Source organism: Urocampus carinirostris, chromosome 15 (assembly GCF_059441175.1).
Source record: "Urocampus carinirostris isolate Australia breed hairy pipefish chromosome 15, RoL_Ucar_1.0, whole genome shotgun sequence".
NCBI classification, from domain to species: Eukaryota; Metazoa; Chordata; class Actinopteri; order Syngnathiformes; family Syngnathidae; genus Urocampus; species Urocampus carinirostris.
In genome coordinates this window covers 7921121-7927879 of record NC_142363.1, presented here as the reverse complement: position 1 = coordinate 7927879, position 6759 = coordinate 7921121, and positions in this window count along the sequence as shown.

Genomic DNA, 6759 nt, shown 5'->3' with positions numbered 1-6759 from the left:
AAAAGATTTTGCTCTCCTTAATATATCTCCTGTCAAAAGTAGAAATATGAAAATGCTACACAAATTGTTTTGTAAAAACGTCCAAACATTCTGAGAACAGGGAGCCTGATGTGCTTACTTTTGGCGCAGACGGAGTAGGGCGAGAGATGGGAGGGAGTGCTTGCACTTTTTGCATAGATCCACCCATCCCTCCCACTCACCCAATCAAATAACTTTAAGTTCTCTTACGGTGTTTTGGCGTATTTACAATTTGTTCCGTGGATTTATCAAAAAGTATTTGAACACTGAACACAGATTCTATAGTGAGCTTTTATATAAAGGTTTCTTTAGCGTTGTACAGCCAAAACGAGTTTTTTTTTGTAACACCTTGACTGTAAATCGTGGTGAAAACGTGCCCTATATATTCTGAAAAATACTGCTCAGCAGTTCTTCTTTGGTTTGGCTTTGCGTGTATCTGAACAGGATCAACGGCTCAAGTTTTGAACAAGATGGAGAACATTTGCATGCAATTAAATTTGTCTCTGAGCCATAGGTACTCTTAGAAAGAGCCATAAATGGCTCACGAGCCATAGATTCTCGACACCTGGTGTATAGTATAGTATACGTCATATATGGAGGAATAGGTACAGTGACTAAAACGTCAGAATATGATGTCCAGGGATGAGACGGCGTTGTTCATATTGACGGTCCATTAATATCAATAATGTAAAATAGCCTTGTGGGCCGGATATGATTACACGGCGGGCCGGACGTGGCCCGCGGGCCGAGAGTTTGACACATGTGCATTGGACTACGGCATACACAATTTGACAGTAATACAGCAGAAACTCCTTGATCTGCTACCTTATCGTGGTGGAGGAGTTTGTGTGTCCCAATGATCCTAGGAGCTACGTTGTCGGGGGCTTTAAGCCCCTGGTAGGGTCACCCATGGCAAACAGGTCCTAGGTGAGTGGCCAGACAAAACGCAGATCAGAAGACCCCTAATGATGAGACAAAACTTTGGTCCTCGATTTCCCTCGCCCGGACGCGGGTTACCGGGGCCCCCTTCTGGAGCCAGGCCTGGAGGTGGGCTCCGCTGGCGTGCGCCTGGTGGCCGGACCCTTACCCACGGGGGCCGGCCGGGCACAGCCCGAAGGGACGACGTGGGACCCTCTTCCCATGGGCTCACCACCTGTAGGAGGGGCCAAAGGGGTCGGGTGCGCAGAGAGCTGGGTAGCAGCCAAGGGAGGGGTCCTTGGCGCGACGATCCCCGGCTACAGAAACTGGCTTTTGGGACATGGAACGTTACCTCTCTGGCAGGGAAGGAGCCCGAGTTGGTGCGTGAGGTTGAGAAATTCCGACTAGATATAGTCGGACTCACCTCTACGCACGGCTTGGGCTCTGGTACCAGTCCTCTCGAGAGGGGTTGGACTCTCTTCCACTCTGGAGTTGCCCGTGGTGAGAGGTGCAGAGCCGGTGTGGGCATATTAATTGCTCCACGGCTCGGCGCCTGTACGTTGGGGTTCACCCCGGTAGACGAGAGGGTAGCCTCCCTCCGCCTTCGGGTGGGGGGACGGGTCCTGACTGTTGTTTGTGCTTATGCACCAAATAGCAGTTCGGAGTACCCACCCTTCTTGGAGTCCTTAGAGGGTGTGCTTGAGAGCGCGCCCCCTGGGGACTCCCTCGTACTGCTGGGAGACTTCAACGCTCACGTGGGCAATGACAGTGAGACCTGGAGGGGCGTGATTGGGAAGAACGGCTCCCCTGACCTGAACCCGAGTGGTGTTTCGTTATTGGACTTCTGTGCTCGTCACGGTCTGTCCATAATGAACACCATGTTCAGACATAAGGGTGTCCATATGTGCACTTGGCACCAGGACACCCTAGGCCGTAGTTCGATGATCGACTTTGTCATCGTTTCGTCGGACCTGCGGCCGCATGTTCTGGACACTCGGGTGAAAAGAGGGGCGGAGCTGTCAACTGATCACCACCTGGTGGTGAGTTGGCTTCGATGGTGGGGGAAGATGCCGGCCCGACCCGGCAGACCCAAGCGTGTTGTGAGGGTCTGTTGGGAACGGCTGGCAGAATCTCCTGTCAGAAGAAGTTTCAATTCACACCTCCGGCAGAACTTCGCCCATGTCCCGAGGGAGGCGGGGGACATTGAGTCCGAGTGGACCATGTTCCGCGCCTCCATTGTCGAGGCAGCTGATCGGAGCTGTGGCCGTAAGGCAGTCGGTGCCTGCCGCGGCGGCAACCCTCAGACCCGTTGGTGGTCACCGGCGGTGAGGGATGCCGTCAAGCTGAAGAAGGAGTCTTATCGGGCCTTCCTGGCCTGTGGGACTCTGGAAGCAGCTGGCAGGTATCGGCTGGCCAAGCGGAATGCGGCTTTGGCGGTTGCCGAGGCAAAAACTCGGGCATGGGAGGAGTTTGGCGGGGCCATGGAAGCCGACTTCCGAAGGGCTTCGAGGAAATTCTGGTCCACCATCCGACGTCTTAGGGGGGGGAAGCGTTGTGCCATCGACACTGTGTATAGTGCCGATGGGGCGCTGCTGACCTCGACCCGGGACGTTGTGAATCGGTGGGCGGAGTACTTCGAAGACCTCCTCAATCCCACCGGCACGTCTTCCTCTGGGGAAGCAGAGCCTGAGGACTCTGGGTTGGGCTCTCGTATCACTGGGGTTGAAGTCACCGAGGTTGTCAAAAACCTCCTTGGTGGCAGGGCCCCGGAGGTCGATGAGATCCGCCCGGACTTCATTAAGGCTCTGGATGTTGTGGGCGTGTCATGGTTGACGCGCCTCTGCAACATCGGGTGGACATCGGGGACAGTGCCTCTGGACTGGCAGACTGGGGTGGTGGTTCCCATCTTTAAGAAGGGGGACCGGAGAGTGTGTTCCAACTACAGGGGAATCACACTTCTCAGCCTCCCTGGTAAGGTCTATTCAGGGGTACTGGAGAGGAGGGTCCGCCAGGAAGTCGAATGTCGGATTCAGGAGGAACAGTGTGGTTTTCGTCCTGGCCGTGGAACACTGGACCAGCTCTATACACTCTTCAGGGTCTTTGAGGGTGCATGGGAGTTTGCCTGTCCGGTCTACACGTGTTTTGTGGACTCGGAGAAGGCATTCGACCGTGTTCCTCGGGAGGCCCTGTGGGGGGGTGCTTCGGGAGTATGGGGTACCGCACAGTCTTATCCGGGCTGTGCGGTCCCTGTATGCCCGGTGCCAGAGTCTGGTCCGCATTGCTGGCACTAAGTCAGATTCGTTCCCGGTGAGGGTTGGGCTCCGCCAGGGCTGCCCTTTGTCACCGATTCTGTTCATAACTTTTATGGACAGAATTTCTAGGCGCAGCCTTGGCGGGGATGGAGTCCGGTTTGGGGGCCTCAGCATTGCGTCACTGCTTTTTGCAGATGACGTGGTGCTGTTGACTTCCTCAGGCCGTGATCTTCAGCTCTCGCTGGAGCGATTCGCAGCCGAGTGTGAAGCGGCCGGGATGGGGATCAGCACCTCCAAGTCCGAGGCCATGGTTCTCAGTCGCAAAAGGGTGGTATGCTCCCTCCGGGTCGGGGAGGAGGTCTTGCCCCAAGTGGAGGAGTTCAAGTATCTTGGGGTCTTGTTCACGAGTGAGGGTAGGATGGAACGGGAGATCGACAGACGGGTCGGTGCAGCGTCTGCCGTCATTCGGACCCTGTACCGGTCCGTCGTGGTGAAGAGGGAGCTGAGCCGAAAGGCAAAGCTCTCGATCTACCGGTCGATCTACGTTCCTACCCTCACCTATGGTCATGAACTTTGGGTCATGACCGAAAGAACTTGATCCCGGATACAAGTGGCTGAAATGAGTTTCCTCCGCAGGGTGGCTGGGTTCTCCCTTAGAGATAAGGTGAGAAGCTCAGTGATCCGGGAGGGACTCGGTGTAGAGCCACTGCTCCTCCGCGTTGAGAGGAGCCAGTTGAGGTGGCTCGGGCATCTAATAAGGATGCCTCCTGGACGCCTCCCTCGGGAGTTGTTTCGGGCATGTCCCACCGGCAAGAGGCCCCGGGGGCGGCCCATGACACGTTGGAGAGACTATGTCTCTCGGCTGGCTTGGGAACGCCTCGGGGTCCCGTCGGATGAGCTGGAGGAGGTGGCTGGGGATAGGGACATCTGGGCTTCCCTTTTAACGCTGCTGCCCCCGCGACCCGACCTCGGATAAGCGGAAGACAATGGATGGATGGATGGACAGCAGAAACTTGCAACCTGTTTCCATGACTACTGCATGATGCATGTCGCAACGTTGAGTCCAACAGAAGGCATTAAACCAGCGTTCAGGGTCAAGATTGAATCACCCATAAATGTGTAAGTTTATGTGGATATGTTATTGTGCAAGTTTTTTTTTAATAGACACGTTTGCATCTTGACTCATGCATGAAATTAAGTCTCCGCTTTTGACCCATTACCCACTGTAAGAGACACACACTAGAGCAGTGATTAAAATACTCAATATACACTCACTGGCAACTTTATTAGGCACACCATGCTAGTAAGAAGTTGGACCCCATTTTGTCTTCAGAACTGCCTCAATTCTTTATAGCATAGATTCAACAAGGTGCTGAAAGCATTCCTCAGAGAGTTTGGTCCATATTGGTGATAATGGCATCACACAGTTGAAGCAAATTTGTCGGCTGCACATCCAAGATGCAAATCTCCCGTTCCACCACGTTCCGAAGATTCTCTATTGGATTGAGTTTTGGTGACTGTGAAGGCCATTTTGTGTACAGTGAACTCATTGTCATGTTCAAGAAACCAGTCTAAGATGATTCCAGCTTTATGTCATGGCGCATTATCCTGCATTGGCTCCCTGTTAGCCTAAGGGGCCGGTCACACGGACATTTGCGGTTGAATCACGGCCAGAAATTTCTGCCTTCGAGGCGGAGGCTATTGGGCGCATTGAGATCGCCATTTAGACGAGATACAGCGGTGCTTATCACGAGGTCGGAAATTCGCGCGCGGGTGGCAGCGCGAAATTTATCGGCGCTGCTCAAATCTTCTGAGCGCGGGTACATAGCCTTTCACGAGCGTTTTGAGGCTGAGCTACGGCCAGAAATTTCTAACAGTGAAGCAAATGCTGTTGGGCGCTGTTGGACGTTTGGAGACCGCCATATAGACGAGATAGAGCAGTGCTTTACTCGCGGTCGGAAATTTTCACGTGGTTGGCCGTTCTCAAAAGTTTTGAGCTGCTCAAAAGTTTGAGCACGTGTTAAACCGCATGCCGCACACGTGGTCAACACGAGGTAATGACGCGGAAATGACGCGGAACGACGTGCTCTGGCCGCGGCCAGGGCGTGCTTACACATGGGTAGGACGGGAAATTACAGCGGGTAATCGTGGGTGGAGCATGGTAATAGCATGTTCTGCGCCTGTATCGCGGTGTTATTACGTGAAATTAGCGTGTTAGGCGTGTGACAGTCAAACGCCTTTCTCCGCGTATAAACAGCGCGAATGCCGAGCACACGTCAGTTGTGCTCGTGACGTCAAGGGGGTGAACATGGATCCCCGTCAGCGTAGTTTCTCTTCATTTCGAATAAATCTTTCGGTGCATTCGCAATGGACACAGGTTGTTGAACTGAGTACTTTACAGCAATGCTAGGTCCTTAGCTTAGCCAATGATCGCATTCGCAATGATCGCAGCAAGGCTTTAGGGCTAGGACCTTAGCTTGGCCTTTTGGCTGAGAGTAAGTGTCCCGGCTCCTAGGCTTTGTAGCGTATTATGAACTGACCGATAACGGATACTGGACAATGAATAACGAAGATAGAACAATAACCCTTAAAAACCCCAAACCCCCAGCAAGTCTTTAAAGCTAGGACCTTAGCTTGGCCTTTTCGCAATGATCGCAACAAGGCTTTAGGGCCAGGACCTTAGCTTAGCCTTTTGGTTGAGAGTAAGTGTCCCGGCTCCTAGGCTTTGAAGCGTATAATGAACTGACCGATAACGGATAATGGATAATGAATAACGAAGATAGAACAATAACCCTTAAAAACCCCAAAACCCCTTTTGGCTGAGAGTAAGAATCCTGGCTCCTAAGCTTTGTAGCGTATTATGAACTGATCGATTAACGATAATGAACAAAGAAGATAAACCAATAGCCCGTAAACCCCACCCCCCCTCCCCTATCAGCGTAGTGACATCGTCTTAGATCAATTATGTTTCTTGACAATTCTTTCAAGATATTAAAATAAAATTGATGCCATAGCTTAAAATCTTGATCTTATGGGACTGTGACTTGTGCGGTTATGTTTGCTACAGTCCGGTGCCGAGAATGGCATTCCCTCATTATTACAACTACACTTACTTAGTTTTACCTCACTTTTAGGGAATGTAATAGCGAATTTATAAACAAAACCGCTTCGTCCTGCATTAGTTGGAAATGTAATACAACTTAAACCATTCCGTTTTAGTTGTCGACGTAATCGAACGGTAAATCCTTCCCCCCTCGCGTGAACGCGCTGCGCTTCCAACGAAAGCGATCGTATTCTGTATAAAACGCTTATTAAAACTATAAGGCGAGCTATTTATAACAATTGGGAGATCCTAGTCTATATAACCCGTTTATTTAAACAATAAAGTGCGATCGTATTCTACAAAATGCGTTTGTTAACGTGGGGTGGGCTGGGTGTCGCTTAGGAGTCGGATTTGGGCACAAGATCGGCTCGGGAGCTTTTATACTTGTGGTCCACACGAGAAAGTGACGCAGAAATGACGCGATGAGGGTGGGGCGGTGTGGGTGTCGCGTAGGAGTCGGATTTGGGA